The following is a 17,097-nucleotide window of genomic DNA, read 5'->3' as shown; positions in this document are numbered from 1 at the left end:
TCAGCGAGGTCACATTTTCCGGATATCCGCCCTTTGTAATTGGGTTTTTAAGTAGATTTTAGCTCTTTTCCTTAGTTACGAGACTATCACTGGGATGCATGGGCACAAATTGGAAATACTTCAAAGGAAATAATGTCCTCATGAATATCAGTCCATTGGTTCAAGGCCTCTGGAGGCAGAATCCATTTAGAGAAGTAAGGATGGGCATCTCATTCAACACCGTTCTGAGTATTTTGCATCATTAAAAAGCTTTGCATCACTAAAAATAAAGAGCCCCGAGCATTTGAAACTCACACTCTTGCCTGCAAGGTCTCTGCTCCCTATATTCACCCCTCTTTGCCTTTTCCCTGAGTTATGGCGGCTTGGGCTTGGGCACCACAGTGGTATCTGGAACGGAACAAGCTTGTGTTCACTCTTTCCCTCCCTTCCAGACCTCCCCACACTCTTCATCTCCCTTCTTCCCCCACTGCCTCCCCACCCCCACGGGGAAGGAACTAAGAAACCAGTGAGTTCATTTAGGCTTAAGTGTGAGTCATCCAGTGGCCTTAAGAGACACTTGTATTTTTCAAAGAACCTGATGGTACAACAGCAAACAGGACAAAGTTTAGCCAAAAGTCGTGCTTCTCTAATGAGAGTATTTCCTGTAGGGCTAACTGGATCATTTGGGGAGAGAACTCCTCATGCAGCCCCGCTTCGGCTAAGACCTGCTGGACCAGCACCAGCCACTGAGCATGGAGGCGGCTTCAACTGTACCCTTCTTTATTTACATTGTTCAAACTCCTGTCAGCGCCCATGAAAATTCCTGCAGATGTGTTTTTGTAAGAGATGGATGGTGCCCAGCTCCCTTGAGTCTGGCCAGTCAGAGTGCTATGGAGATTTAAATATTCCTTCAGCAAAGCCGCTCAGTGAACACTGTGCTAAAATTGTGCTCTTTCGGGGCGCCTCGGTGGCTCAGTCTGTTAAGCTTCCAACTTTGGCCCAGGTCATGATCTCATGGTTCCTGAGTTTGAGCCCCATGTCGGGCTCCGTGCTGACAGAACAGCGGTTTATTCCTGATCCCCTTGCAATTGGGCCTCTCTCTCTACTCAGGTTACTCAATTACCAGGAACCATTCTTCCTTCTTTTCTCGCTTGCTTCCCCTTCCTTGGCTGATTCCTTGACCATCAAGTGCTATCTCAGGCATCACTTCTTTCAGGAAGCCTTCCTTGATTGACTTCCTCCCCCAGGACTGATTTAGGTACTTGTCCTACGAGCTTTTGTAGCACCCCATACTTTTCTGCTTTTGCATTTACACTATATTTTAATTAGTGCCTTCCCCCTCCCCTTTCTGTAGGCTCTATGAGGATAGGCACTCTGGTCATTTTATTTATACCATCTGCCTTGTAAATATTCAATAAATATTTGCAGACAGAAGAACTATATAAATGAAGACGGTGCCTGAACAGTGCCATCTCGCTCCATCCAGAGCAGTTAGTGAAGCCCAGTTTCCTTCCTCAATCGTTGGGTCCCCTCTGGTCCCTTGGACCTCTCCTTCGTAGATGTAGAGAAGTTGTTGGAGGGTGTCAATAAAAGCGGCATCTGGCTGTGAGGGAGAAGACAGGTGTCAGGACATCCTGACCATTTATGTTCACCTACTTCCTGACCAGGCAGTAACTCTCTGAATTGCTTATATTGAACAAGTGATGGCTCCCCATTGGTGACCCCAAGGGAGCAGATGCGTTTTGAGGGTTCTGACCACTAGGAGAATAGGAAACGTCACTCAGGGATCCAGGCAAAGGGGCCGTAATCATGACCATGGAGGGAAAACTTGAATATCTGTTGGGAGAGAAACATAGACTAATTGTTAGCGGAGCTGGTAAGTGCTGTGTAGATAGTACTGTACTTTTGGGACCATTTAAGGAATTTCCCAGATAGTTTTAACTCTCTGCAATTGTGCTCTACTGATTTCAGAACCCAGCTTCCCTCCTCTTACCCCTGAAACATGACTCTGCTCTGTTGAGAGCGTTAATCTGCTCTGTAGATCTCCATATTGGGACGGGCTTTCTAGAGCATTTAAGAACAACGTGGAATCTTGATCACATGCATCTTCTTGTGTCTTGAAACTGGATGGAATTGTTGATGTGGGTACAATGACGATGAAAAAGGACAACTTTATTAGGCAGGATTTAGTGAGCAAAAGTAGGTTCATATCTGTATCACAGAATAGTGTGATTAGCAGCAATGGTCTGCTTTGTAAAAAGAAAAATAATAGTATTGTTCTATAGCCTTTTAGTGAAGAGGAGATATTGTATGTGCTGTGCTTTAGAAATAGCTTCATCAGAATCTCTGGCTTTTAGGGCGCCTGGGTAGCTCAGTCAGTTGAGCGTCCGACTTCAGCTCAGGTCATGATCTCACGGTTCATGGGTTCGAGCCCCGCATCGGGCTCTGTGCTGACAGCTCAGAGCCTGGAGCCTGCTTCAGATTTTGTGTCGCTTTCTCTCTCTGCCCCTCCCGTGTTCAGGCTCTGTCTCTCTCTGTCTCTCAAAAATAAATAAATGTAGAAAAAAATTTTTTTTAATTTCTGGCTTTTCCAAAGCAGAAGCGCTTCCGGGAAGATCCTGGTCACATGAGAAATTGATTGGCTAGAAGATGCGCAAGCACATCCCCACACTGCTTGTCATGCTCAGACCTCAGATTCAGAGCCTGGAACTCCTCCCTTCCCCCTCGCCATGCCGGTTCCTCTCTGGGCTCCCCCTCTTCTATTAATGTCTGGCTCCCTCCTCCGCCAAGTCAGCCCGGCTCAGAGCCTCCCAGTCAGCTGCCCTGGGACCCCTCTTCTGTGGCAGCATGTGGGGTGTTCGTCTGGAGATAAAATTATGGGTGCTCTGCTCAATCAGAGACACGGTAGCACAGAGAAACGTAGCATAGAATGACGGCAGAGGACCCACATCCGAGTCTCGGCTAATGCTGAGTCCTAGCTCAGCAACCTTGGTCCAGTCACTTCGTTTCTCTGAGCCTCTGTATCCTCATCAGAAGTAGGTGGAACCAGTAATATCCAAAATTCCTTCCCTGTAGGATTTTTCTGAGGGTCAGTGACCATTCTGCAGGAACATTTCAAGAACTAGAAAACACCACCTTGCTGAGATGGGGTAAGGCTGAGGTTCTGCAATGGTCATAAGTACATAATACTTAGCACGTAGTAGATGCTTGATAAACTATACTTCATAATTTTAAAAAATGTTTTTCAGTGTATTTATTTTGAGAGAGAGAAAGAGAGCACAAGCAGGGGAGGGGCAGAGAAATGGAGAGACAGAATCCCGAGCAGGCCTAGAGCTGTCAGCGGAGAGCCCAACGCGGGGCTCGAACTCACGAACTGTGAGATCATGACCTGAGCCGAGATCAGGAGTTGGACGCCTGACCAAATGTGCCCCCCAGGTGCCCCCCCCACCTGATAATATTAAGATAGCGGAATTTAAACACACATATCATTTGGTTCTAAATGGGGATTCGTTCAGAATTGCAATGGCCACGTGGAATATTGTTTCCTTCCTCTGGTCCAGATAACAGGATATTTGAGACACCCAAGGTTCTATGTTTTTACTTCACAGGTTAATCTCATCCCTTACGAAAACAGGGCAAAATTAAGCCCATATTGTGCAACACTGGATCCCAGATGGGCTTTAGTACCCACAGCCTATTATAAACGCCAACAGCCTCTGAGGGGAAGCTCACTTTGTTCCTGAGGGACCGGGTTAATAGAATGTTTATTGCCCAAAAGAAGTTCATGCGTTGAGTAGAGAGGTGCCTGGCAGTCCCATCTGGGATTGATTTGTATATATAAATTCAGAGGGCCCGGTGCCGGATGTTAGTTCTTAACCTAAAGGAAACAAACCGCTCAGCCTTAGACTGGCGAGGTTGCCTCTCTTTGAAAGCGGGCAGCTGCTGCTGGTGCCTCACTGGCCCTGGAAATTCCATCAACTGCGATGGAGTTGGGTTCCATCCATCTTATTAATGGTTCCTAGGACAACCACACTGGTTTGGTGGGTGGCTGGTGAGGAAGGCGGCCTCTGCGAACACGGGCACAGCCCACTCCTTGAAGCCTGGACTCCAGCAGCTTTGTCGGGGGATGTTTGGCTCTGCTCCTCCCTCTCTGTTTATGGGGATAGTAAAAGGAAGTGAGTCCATTCTGTGCATGTTGTAAAACAGAAGGTTTGCAGCTGTCAGAGTTAGTTTCTTCTTGGCTCTTTATCTGATGGCCTTTTTGGTAAACCTGATGGATTTATGGATTGTTGCAGATTCCCGGCATCAGCTCCTCAGAGATGTAACGTGAATTGTCTTTCCGTGTTTCTTTCTTTGAAGATAACAGATATTTATGTACACATTTCCTCATAATGTACTTTTGAGGCAAAGGGAAATTAAAGTTGACCTTACATGTTATCATAATTCAATATTATGAAATGATTAAGTGATTATTTTATTAGTGATACAGTGCCTTCAAATGTCTGTGTTCTGCTCTCTAGAAAGGGGGGGGGGACCTCTCAAGATATAATCTGGTGTTTTAAATAGCTTACAAATCTACCTCAGAGATAACTAACATCAAGATTACCAACTTTAAGGGGTACCTGGGTGGCTCAGTCGGTTGAGCGTCCAGCTTCGGCTCAGGTCATGATCTCAGGATCTGTGAGTTTGAGCTCCGCCCTGGGCTCTGTGCTGACAGCTCAGAGCCTGGAGCCTGCTTCGGATTCTGTGTCTCCCTCTCTCTCTGCCCTCCCCTGCTCTTGCTCTGTGTCTCTCTTTCAAAAATAAATAAACATTGAAACATTTTTTTTAAAAGCTTATCAACTTTAACCGGCACCTGAGCGTCTTAGTGGGTTAACCGTCCAACTTTGGCTCAGGTCCTGATCTCAGGGTTCATGCGTTCAAGCCTCGAGTCAGCCTCTCTGCTGTCAGTGCAGAGCCTGCTTCGAATCTTCTGTCCCCATTCTCTCTGCCCCTCCTCTGCTTAGTTGTGCGCTCTCTCCTTCAATCACTATGTAAACAAATAAATAAACATTGAAGAAAAGAAGAATATTATCCACTTCATAGTAGAAGTTTGCACTGGAAGCATAAGTTCACAGTAAGCTTCAGTAGGCTTAACGGAGGAACTGAGACCTGAGCAGGGTTTTGGGAGGGGTTTAAAAAGGATGTAACATAGCAGGGAGCATCTGCTCCCTCAGGGTGGCTGTGGCCGCACAAAGTGTCATGGTTCGCTGTAATAGTTGTTTCCAGTAATTTCCAGTTAGTGAAAACAAGTGTCAGAGTTTCTGAATGAGTACTTCTCAAGTCATTCATATCTCTCCGGGGGGCTGGGGGTACATGTTCATGGCTCTGCCCGGTGCTGTCATTCAGCCACACCTCATTGCCTTTGCTTGCTTGGAAGAGAGAGGTCGGTGTTCAGTTGGCCTTCCGGGGGCCTCGCCCACAGCCTGCTTGTCTCTGTGTCTCCATATGGGGGTGGCGGTGGGGGTGCTAAGGCAGCCAGGTACCTGAGTGGCAGGGACAGGTACTGTATTTCCAGCCTCTGTGGACATTTGAAACTTCTATGCCTGGTCTCATTTAAGGGAAGGCAGCTTAAAATCTGTTAGATTATACCAGCTGGACGTGATAGTTGGACCCACCGCTGTAGGGATGGAGAAACAAAGGCCTATCTAGGCAATGTTCTGATGATGAGTCTTAGTGACATTAGAAATACAGGAAGACAGAGCAGCCTAAGTCAGAGACCATCACAGGATTCTAGCCACCTTTGCCTCTGTGAGGCATCATTTAATATGAAGAAGATCAGGACGGTGTGTGTGTGCGTCATGGTGGTGGTTGGTGGTGGTGGAGTCGATCTTGGCCTTCAGATGAAAGGAAACTCCCAGACAGGATGAGCCTAAGGAGCCATCCAAGCAGACAAGCCCTCTCGGCAGCTGGAACATGTGGGCTGGAGCGAAGGTTCCCAACATGCTCCACTCATGGAGCCCTTAGTGTCTGTAGTTATTTCACATCATATTCTTGGACACAAGCAGTGCCTGGCTGTTTCATTTGTTAAGTGCTTAGGTCTAAAGAACTTAATGCCTATCTCTGTGCTAATAACTTTGTAGCTATGTGGAAAAGATAATGTTTTGGGAGTGCCTGGGTGTCTTTGTCTGTTCAGCATCCACCTCTTAATTTTGGCTCAGGTCATGATCTCACAGTCATGAGATCAAGCCCTGCATTGGGCTCCGCACTGAGTCTGGAGCCTGCTTGGGGCTCTGTTCCTCTCTCAATGTACCCCTCCTCTGCTCACTCACATGCCCGCACACACACTCTTTCTCTCTCTCTCAAAATACCCTTAAAAAAATAATAATGTTTTTCTTCAATTCTTCTCTACAGTTGCTAATGGAATGTGTGTACCTGTTGGTCCTTGCATGGTTCAGACAGGACCATTCGGGAAACATGATGATTGTTGGAACAGGAAAGCTTAATATAAATAAATACAAAGTAGGAATAGAGTAGGTGGCTCCTCAAAAAATTAAATACAGAAATTAGTATACAATCTAGCACTTCCACTTCTGGGGATGTACCCAGAAGAAGTGAAAGCAGGGACTCGAATAGGTATTTTCACACCCATGTTTAGAGCAACATAATTCACAATAGTCAGAAGGTGGTAGTGACCTAATGCTCACTGAAGATGAATGGATAGACAAAATGTGGTATATACATGCAATAGAATAGCATTCAGTCTTAAAAAGGAAGGACAGTCTGGGGAGCCTGGGTGGCTCAGTCAGTTGGACGTCCGCCTTCCTCACAGGTCTTGATCTCATGGCTCATGGGTTCGAGCCCCGTGTTGGACTCTGTGCTGACAGCTCAGAGCCTGGAGCCTGGTTTAGATTCTGGGTCTCCCTCTCTCTCTGCCCCTCCCCCATTTGGGCAGTGTCTCTCTCAAATATAAAGAAACATTAAAAAAATTTTTTAAAAGGAAGGACATTCTGATACAAGCTATAACATCGTTGAGCCTTTGGGACATTATGTTAAATAAAATAGGCCAATCACAGAAAAAGACAAATACTCTGTCAGTTCACTTCTATGAGACAGCTGCAGTAGTCAGACTGAGAGACAGAAAGTAGAATGGTGGTTGCTGGGGACCAAAAGGGGGAGGAGGATGGAAAGTTCATGTTCAATGGGCATAGACTTTCGGTTTTGCAAGATCACGAGTTCTGTAGATGGATGATGGTAAGAATTGCACAACAATGTAACTGTAGTTTGTACACTTGAACTATAGGCTTAAAAATGATTAGGTGGCAAATTTATGTGATGTGTATTTTACCACAATTAAAGATAATAGTTAAAAAGAAAACAATTTAATAATAACTATGTATTTTTAAGTGTATTTATTTTGAGAGACAGAGTGCAGTGGGGGAGGAGCAGAGAGAGAGAGGGAGCAGAGAATCCCAAGCAGGCTCCACGCTGCCCGCACAGAGCCAGATGTGGGGCTTGAACCCACGAAACGATGAGATCATGACCCGAGCCGAAACCAAGATTCGGACGCTTAACCAATGGAGGCGCCCAGGCACCCCACCCCCGCCAAAAGAAATACTAACTTTGATGAGGACCGACTATGTACCGAGTAAAGACAATTGTAAAGAATAGAGGAATAGCTAATATAAGGGGTGGCCACTTACCGTGGGTTCAAGAGCACCACGCATGGGCTTTCCCCTCCTCTGTGCCAGACCTTGAAGTCTGCTAGCCATGGCTCCTTGGGTGGGAGAGAAGCCTCTGTAATGTTGTGCTGGTAGAACTTGCTGGAAATCCACCTGCTGGGAAGCCAAGGAAATCTGTTTATATGGGGAGGTTTCTCACAAGATCTCTCCAGAACCAGGAAGGAAAAGGTTTTCTTCCTGTCATATCTCTGCATTGCACCCACCGACAAAGCTTAGAATTGTATTAGCTGGCAAAAGAAAAACAGTATTTAAAGTCCTATCTTTATTTTCTCAGAGCAGGTGGTGAAGGGTGAATTTGGGGCTGTCAGGCAATAAACTGAACCACCTCACAGCTTCTCAAACCTTGAAATCAGATTGGATCCCACAACCCTAATTTCCTGTCTTATGTGCTTTTTCATATAATACTTGCTTTTTATCACACCAACTGCCAACAACCTAGCTTTAAAAGAAATGATGTCATTAAAAGAAATGTAGCACTGTCTAATGTTACACTGCAAACATGCTTGAAGAAGTCGTTCATACAGTTTCTGAGAAATGTGAATACTGCTCTATTTTCCTCAAAAATTTAAAATATCCTGCAACAGCCTCATGGGCTTGCTGTACTGCCGTCAGCAGCATAGCACACAATTTGGGGACCTCAGGGCTAAAATCGCGAGTCTGTTTTCAGGGGGTCTGGGTGGCTCCACTGGTTAAGCATCCGACTTCTTCAGCTCAAGTCATGATCTCACGGTTCGTGAGTTTGAGACCCGAGTCAGGCTCTGTGCTGACAGCTCGGAGCCCAGAACCTGCTTCAGGTTCTGTGTCTCCTTCTCTCTCTGCCCCTCTGCTCATGCTTTGTCTCTCTCTCTCTCTCTCAAAAATAAACATTAAAAAATATATACATGGGTCTGTTTCAACAATTCTGACCACACCACTGTAACATATGAAAATCTAAGGTGCCAATTTGGTTAAATAAGGAAGAGTCATATGTAAAGTCAAAACTGTCTGCGGTAATATTATTTTTGAAAACATCTTAGGAAATTACCTGATTGGAGAATAGCAGATCACTTTCCCGTAAGTAGAAGACTTACTAAGTGTTTCCTCTACCGTGGGGGTAGGTTGCTGTTTGTTTGGGACTAGATGAACTAGTGGCTTGTCTCTGGAGGCACTTTGATATGAAAAAAACACATAGCCTGAAATACAACATTCACTCTCAGTGCAGGGGAGGCTCATGGTGCCCGGAGGCCTTACAGCGACCAGAGTCGGGGAGGGACCGACCAATTCCCAGCTCCTTCTCAGGCTTGTTTGCAGCATAAAATCATTAAGTGAATGGCAGCAGCTACACTATTTGGATTGCTATTTTTCCTCTCTTTCTGTTTTGGGCTGATTGTAGGTAGTTGAAATTGAGAAGGCGAAATGGCACACGATGGGAATTCAGTAGTAAAAATTCCAGTGAAATAGATTGCGGATGAAGAAAGCTACAAGTTTTAGCTCTCTTCTGTTTCTGCTGGGAAATGTTTGGGCTTCATAAGACCTTTCTTCGGTAGGCAGGCAGCCTGTCATTATTAGCAGTTTCTCAGAAAATACATTTATTTCGGTGATGTCTCCAACTTGGTGAATCATAACACAGAAACATATTTCTATAGCTCTTGTTTAAGGAGAAGCTGAAAAGCTTTGGTTTTGTAACCTGACCTGTTCAAATGGAAAAACTGATCCATGCCTTTCAGTCCTACATGCAAAACAGCCTCCCCTTCCCCACTGAAACCCTGTTTGGATAAGTTCCGCCTTGGTTCACATTTTTACCACCTGCTGAGTTGGTCTGTTGGGTTTCAACCTTGGCTCCATTCACCTGGCAAGCCTGTCCTGCCCTGTAGCTCCGCCTTACAGGCTTTTCTGTCTCTAACACAGTGACCAGTGGGCACAAAAGTTAATTTAACAGCCATTCTACCCGGGTCAGAAACTCAGCGCAAAAATCAAATTATGCCCACTGCGGTCCAGGGGATTTCACATACCAACCACACTTTTGTTTTCGTGTGGATTCCACATTTTCTTTGGAAACCGGAATAAAACTTCTTAACTGCTCAGGTGCTAGCAAGGAGGGCCCGTTGACACCCGCCCCCCCCCTCCGCACCTGTTTTGGCATCATCTCCCTCCTCAAGAGCTTCCTGCTTCTGAATTCTTCGCTGTAACCAATAACAGATGTGTGGCTGGCCCTGGAAAGGGGCGTAACCGGCTGACATTGACTTCGGCTGCAACCCACTGGCCAGTTCAAGGGGCATCTCCCCGGGGTTGTTAGAAGGACACTTGAGTTTAAAAATCTGTGCTTATCTTGTTACAAAATTACATCCTCGCTGGAGGGTGTGAAGTCAGTGCTTAGAGTGGCAGTCAGGTGATGATCCCTGCTCTTGAATTTCGGTTTATTATAAGGAGGAGCCTCCTAAGGACTCGAAAGGAGAGGAGGCTGTCTCTTCCAGGAGGGAGTCTCTGAATAGAGGTCAGTGAGGACAGTCCGGTTAAGGCTTGCTGTCCGCCATGTGGGTAAGAGAGTGCTTCACCAGCCGGATCGAAGACGGGAGTAGTGAGCTATGAGGTTCCCTCCGAACCAGAGTTTCTGCCACTGTGGTTGTGGATCACTTTTTCTTCCTGCGCTTTTCCAGAGGAAAGCCAGGGCGTCGTGGGTCAGATGGGACACTTCCGGGCTCAGGCTCAGTCCTGCCTTGCTTCTTCCTGGGGCGTGCCTTCAGGAACCGCTTTCATGTTATCCCTGTGTAGGCCCCATCAGGCTGGGCAGCTTGGAACCTGCTTGGGATTCTCTCTTCAGATAATATTTTCAGGCCTGATTTTGAGTGTGTGTGTATTTAGTCATCTGCTAAACACTTTATAGCAAGGAAGGAAGATGCCTTAGAAGAAAAGTAACACAGACCATGAAAGCCGAGGTAACAGGTGTATCCCAGATGTGCTCTTGTCTCCGCCCATGCTCACTCAGATGTCAGCCCTCCTTTCCATCCTTTCAGAATTGTCCGCTCACACCCAGATCGTTAGCGAGGCCGTGGGATTTGCTGAAGGCGTCACAGGGGGAGAATGAGCGGTTTACCCATAACGCACTTCAAACTCCCAGGCAGGGTCCTGGGCACAGCCCCCCTCTTCCGTGCTGCCACGCTCTATCGCAGCAGTTTTTTCTTTTCTTTCTTTAAATACAGTTTGTTTATTTATTTTGAGGGGGGAGAGACAGAGAGAGAGGGAGAGAGCATGCCAACCAGGCTCTGAGCTGTCAGCACAGAGCCCGATGGGGCGCTCGAACCCACGGACCATGAGATCATGACTTGAGCCGAAGTCGGATGCTCAACCAACTGACCCACTCAGACGCCCCGTAAATAAAACTTTTCTCAAAGCAAGGAGAGCAGGGCCAAGGTGGGAGGAGGAGAGGGCAGTGGGGCGATAGCCATTCCAGCTCACCTCCTTTTTGGAAGGTAAAATACAGAAATGTCCAGGAAGGATACAAAGGATGCACGAGGCCTATGGTCTCTGTCAGGTGAGTCCGAGAGCACACATCTTTCCCATGCGTGAGGAGAGAGGCTGAAAGCCAACTATATGTGTAGGTCATGGCAGTCTTCCAAAGACTTTCAAGGGTGTAGACGTAATTCATACAAGAGTTGAGGAAAGCCTCAAAGTCAAATAGCAAAAAGCCACTTTTTATACAAACAACTCTTTTTTTCTGCCCTAAAATGTCCTGTGTACAGAGTCAGCCTCTTGTCAGCAGTTTAGAAATAAAAAATATGAGGGGCGCCTGGGTGGCTCCATTGGTTAAGCATCCAGCTTTGGCTCCAGTCATGATCTCATGGTTCAGGAGTTTGAGCCCCGCGTCAGGCTCTGTGCTGACAGCTCAGAGCCTGGAGGCTGCTTCGGATTCTGTGCCTCCCTCTGTCTCCGCCCCTCCTCTGCCTGTGCTCTGTCTCTCTCAAAAATAAACATTAAAAAAAGAAAAACCTATTTAATACAGTGGGTGATCTTCTGACATGGGGTTCTTGTGTCCTGAAAGTACAGGTATAGGACTAATGTATACAGATGCTTGGGAGTTTTCACTGCAGAGACTGTACAGCATTGTTGACTGAGTTAGTGGTACTTCCTGAATAAGCCTCTCTCCTCTTCTCAATTCTGCTTTGTGAGTCTGAAAACTTGCTCACCTCCCTGTTCCTAAGACACATCAAGACAGCTATAAGCAAAAAGCCCCAAAGCCCAGGCTTTCTTTTTTTTTTTAATGTTTATTTATTATTGAGACAGAGAGAAACAGAGCATGAGTGGAAGAGGGGCAGAGAGAGAGGGAAACACAGAATCTGAAGCAGGTTCCAGGCTCTGAGCTGTCAGCACAGAGCCCGACGCAGGGCTTGAATCCACGAACCATGAGATCATGACCTGAGCCGAAGCCGGATGCCTAACCCACTGAGCCACCAGGTGCACCCCACCCCCACCCCCGCCGTTTTCTTTTTAAACAGCTTTACTGAAGTATAATTTAAGGTGAGATTTTTCAGGGTGTCCGGGTGGCTCAGTGGCTTGAGCATCCGACTCTTGATTTCAGCTCAGGTCATGATCTCACAGTTCATGAGTTTGAGCCCCACATGGAGCTCTGCACTGACAATGTAGAGCCTGCTTGGGATTTCTCTCTCTCTCTCTTTCTCTCTCTCTCTCTCTCTCTCTCCCTCACCCATGCTCTGTCTCTCTGTCTCAAAAATCAAAATAACATTAAAAAATATTTCTTTTAAATCAAGGTCACTTGAAAGGTGAGTTGTTTAGATCTGTGGTCAAGATTGCCAAAATTATACCAATAAACTCCACATGAGTAGGGCCCGTTTACATGTGATAAATACACATATCTGATAATGCCTGGATGAGTGGCAAAGCAACCAGAATCCTAGCCAGTATGTTAACTCCCCCGTCTTGACACAGAATGTGGAAGACCCACTATTAGCCATGAGTGGAAGTTAAACACAGTGTCAGTCCAGTTTGGTTTTAACTGACCAGGGTTGGGGCCTCTTGGTGGCTCAGTCGGTTAAGTGTCCGACTTGGGCTCAGGTCATGATCTCACGGTTCGTGTGTTCGAGCCCCGCATCGGGCTCTGTGCTGACAGTTAGCTCAGAGCCTGGAGCCTGTCTTTAGATTCTGTGTATCCCTCTCTCTCTCTGACCCTCCCCTGCTCACACTGTCTTTCTCTCTCTCTCTGAAAAATAAAACATTAAAAAAAAATTTTTTTTAACTGACCAGGGCTGCTAACTCAATTGCTCTTTATCAGATGGTCTCTAATAATCGTTGGTGTGACTTCTAAGCATATTGCAGGACTAAACTTGTTGGAGTATTTATTTTTTTTTAATTTTTTTATGGTTTTTATTTATTTTTGAGAGACAGAGACAGTGCGAGCAGGGGAGGGTCAGTGAGAGAGGGAGACACAGAATCTGAAGCAGGCTACAGGCTCTGAGCTGTCAGCACAGAGGCCGATGCAGGGCTCAAACCCACAAAATGTGAGATCATGACCTCAGCTAAAGCTGGACGCTTAACTGACTGAGCCACCCAGGTGCCCTGGAGTATTTATTTTTTTAATGTTCATTTAATTTTGAGAGAGAGAGAGAGCATGAGCAGAGGAGAGGCAGAGAGAGAGAGAGAGAGAGAGAGAGAAGGAGAGAGAGAGAGGGAGGGGATAGAGTATCCTAAGCAGGCTCTGTGCTGACAGCAGCAAGCCAGATGTGGGACTCGAACTCAGGAACCTCAAGTTCATGACCTGAACCAAAGTCGGACACTTAACCCACTGAGCCACCAAGGCGCCCCTGGAGTATTTCTTAAACTTCCAGGAGTGAACACATTCCATAGGAGGTAAATCATCATGACGCACTGGAGCTTTATTCTCTGCCGGCTGAAAAGGGACTAATCCCCTGTTGAATAAAAGCAGAGGGAAATCAAGATGAAGCGACTGACTGACGGAGCATATATGGGAAGTGACAGGGAAGTCCCAGAGAGTCTGCTGTCCATTGGCTTCACTGTGTGTGCTGGGGGGGATGGGCGGTGCAGTTTGCCCAAGCTCATACTGGCGACAGAGGGGCGTCCTTGTGCCCATACAGCCCTTTAAAGTTTCTTAAAAAAAATTTTTTTTTAATGTTCATTTAATTTTAAGAAGGAGAGCCAGAGGAAGAGTGCAGGAGGGGCAAGGAGAGCGGAGACACAGAATGGGAAGCAGGCTCCCTCCAGGCTCAGAGCTGTCAGCACAGAGCCAGACACAGGGCTCGAACTCACCAGCCCCGAGATCATGACCTGAGCTGAGGTTGGATGGTTAACCAACTGAGCCACCCAGCACCCTCCCCCACCCATTTAAAAAATTTATTTTGAGAGAGAGTCCTGGGGGCGGGGGCAGAGAGAGAAAGAGAATCCCAAGCAGGCTCTGCACTCTCAGCACAGAGCCCCAACTCGGTGCTCGAACTTACAAACTAATGCACCATCAGATCATGACCGGAGCTGTGATCAAGAGACCAGATACTCAACTGACTGAGGCACCCAGGTACCCCTACAGTCTTTTAAAATATGCTGAAAATTCCTTGCTCTTGACCTGGATCAGGACTTTCTTCCCCAAGGTGACCGCTGGATTGTATTTAAATACCAAGGAAGTTTTTCCCAGGTTTCCTGAGGATGGGGGAGGGGGAGGTAGAGAGGGCAGTGCTCAAAGATGGAGCTGCTACCGTGACTCTAAATTGAATTACGAGTCTGCCGTGGCGGCCTTGGCCTGTTCACTCAGCCACCCTTCTCCTCGGCCCACCTGAGCAAGGCTGCAGGCCTGTTTGTGGAGCCAGTGTAAAAACAAGCAGGCATCGAGGGCATGGATTTTAACACATCTCATGTGGTTTGTACGGAATTGGACTTTCAAAAGGACATTTAATAAATAATTCTTATGCGGGCACTTTCTGCAAGAAGAGAGTGAAAGTGAGACCTGCTTGCAGGGGACTGGGCCTGGAATTTGTGGGGACTGAGTTTGCATACTCATCACCTAGAGGAAGGTGTCACATCTTAGTCCAACTATAGATGAATGGGAGCTGTCTGATCTACGTGGTGCACAGCCCCGGTAAGATCCCGTAGGGCCCCTGGGGGGCTTCCGTGGACATCTGGGCAGTGGTGAGGGAGGGCAGGGACCCACGATGTGTGTGTGAGGGAGGGCTCCCAGAAGGACTCCTTGGACAGGCCGGAAAGGTCACTGCTTACTTGCGGGGGAGGAGGGAGCCTTACTTTGGGTTCACAATGGTCCCGTCACCTTCATTAAGTTTGAGGTTGCTAAGTGAAGGTGCACATCTTCACAGCTCCTGACTGAGACTGTGCAGCAGAGGGAACCAGGCAGTGAACTGTGACTTCCAGAAGGGTCCAGACCATTACCCTTTGGGTGGCAAGGTCACTTTCCGGGGAAGGCTCCCCAGTGCTGATATTATCCAGATGTTTGTCCTCTTATCCCGATTGGCTGTCTTTCTCTCGCCATCTTGCCCTTTCAGTGAAATGGAGATAAAAGTCTGCCTAGCGTTTTAGGCATGTTGGAATCACTCAGCAATATCTGGGCCTTCTATTAATCTTTATCATCATCTTTACTGCTTGTGACTTGCATAAATGCCTTTTTCCTGTTCAAACCCAACGCTGAAATAAAAAGTTCGAGAATCTTCTATAAAAATTTACCTTTAGTGGTACAATAGTTTATAATCTCTGTAGGATTTTATGGTTTTAAATCACTTTTTGCTTGTATTACTTCACTTATTAATTTTTTTTAATGTTTTATTTATTTTCGATACAGAGACAGGGCATAAGAGGGGGAGGGGCAGAGAGCGAAGGAGACACAGAAACAGGCTCCAGGCTCTGAGCCAGCTGCCAGCACAGAGCCCGACGCAGGGCTCGAACCCACAAACATGAGACCTGACCTGAGCCAAAGTCGGAGGCTTAACCAACTGAGCCACCCAGGCGCCCCTATTAATATATTTTTTTAATGTTTTCTAATTCATTTGTGAAAGAGGCAGAACGTGAGCCAGGGGAGGGGCCCAGAGAGGGAGACACAGAATCTGAACCAGGCTCCAGGCTCTGAGTTGTCAGCACAGAGCCCCACCTGGGGCTTGAACTCACAAAAGGCAAGATCATGACCTGAGCAGAAGTACAATGCGTAACCAGCTGAGCCACCCGGGTGCCCCTTGTATTACCTTATTTAATACCAAACATAAATCTGTCAAGTAAATACTATTTTTAATCCTCGTTTTACATTTGAGGGAAGGTAGGCCCCAAGAGATTCAATAATTTGCTCAAAGTCATTAAGAAAATGATACATTTTAGTTCTGGCTCCTTAAATCCAGATCTTTGGTGTATCCTTTTCACCAAATTTACCCTCGTGCCTACTCTTGTGTTTTTGCCCATATAAAAATGGGAAATGAGGAAAAAGCAAGCAGCTGGACAAGAAACTTATTAAAAGAATATAACTCTTCTCAGTTCACCAGTGGATCTTTCCAGTATGTTATTGGAAGATCTTTTGCCTTAGATTGGTGATAAATCTAGTGCTCTGCAAAGTACCTCCATTAAGACAGGTACATCATTGTAGGCGCCGGTCCTCTCCCCTGGGAAGGAAAAACCAAGGTCTCACAGAGCGACGACGCCCACCTCTCAGCGGATTTTAAGAGCCAGTGGACAGGACCGGGGGCGGACGGAGTTCTCCCCCAGGCTCTGCAAGACTTTCTAAAATATCAGCATTTCAAAAGCCGGAATACGGGCCTCCCCCTTTGGCCTTTGGAAGGAATTTATCCCCAGTTGGGGGGAAGACCGAGGTCCGAGGACCACCCTTAGGGCTAACTTGCAATGGAGCCGCTCCTGCGCCTGAGCTGGGGTTTGGGTAGGAGTGCTCGCCCGGGTTATGCTGTGTAAGCCGCCTTGTCTGCGTTTCCAGTGCAAAGGTAAGGGGTGGAGGCCAACCCCACTTTCTTCAAAAAGCCCTGCTCTTGATCTTGTGAGGGTGGCTGGTGAAACTGGTCCTTCCAGCCGCATGGACCAAGAGCCACGTTACTTTACCGCAAAGTAACGTACCAACCAGAGCAGCTTCAAGATCCTTATTTCTTGGCAGGTCAGACCCCAAGACAAGGGAAGTAAAATGGGCGCCGAAAAATGCAACCCAAAGATGTAGGGGTATTTCTTTGACCGTATGTGCATTTCTTATTTCTGTGCAATTGCAGCGCTCGCTGAGATGAGCCTGTTTCTTTAGTTGCACACGTATTTCAGAGGCGTAGCCAGTCCGGGTCCCGTTTGCCCAGGGCGCCCCTCGGCCCTGCCCGCTCCGAGAGCCGGGCTGCGGTCCCGGCCTCCGCCCCACCTGCGTGCGCCCGGGCCCCGCCAGCCGCGCCAGGTCGCCTCCGCCCTGCGACGGGCC

General features: G+C 47.1%; 1 protein-coding gene across 2 annotated transcripts in view; it reads left to right on the top strand.

Moving 5' to 3' along the window:
- TNFAIP8 (TNF alpha induced protein 8) overlaps positions 1-17,097 on the top strand; it is a 127,211-nt gene that overhangs the window by 69,973 nt on the left and 40,141 nt on the right. The window lies entirely within an intron of this gene.

This window comes from Suricata suricatta, chromosome 6 (assembly GCF_006229205.1).
Source record: "Suricata suricatta isolate VVHF042 chromosome 6, meerkat_22Aug2017_6uvM2_HiC, whole genome shotgun sequence".
Lineage (NCBI taxonomy): Eukaryota > Metazoa > Chordata > Mammalia > Carnivora > Herpestidae > Suricata > Suricata suricatta.
This window is presented reverse-complemented; position numbering and strand designations above follow the sequence as displayed.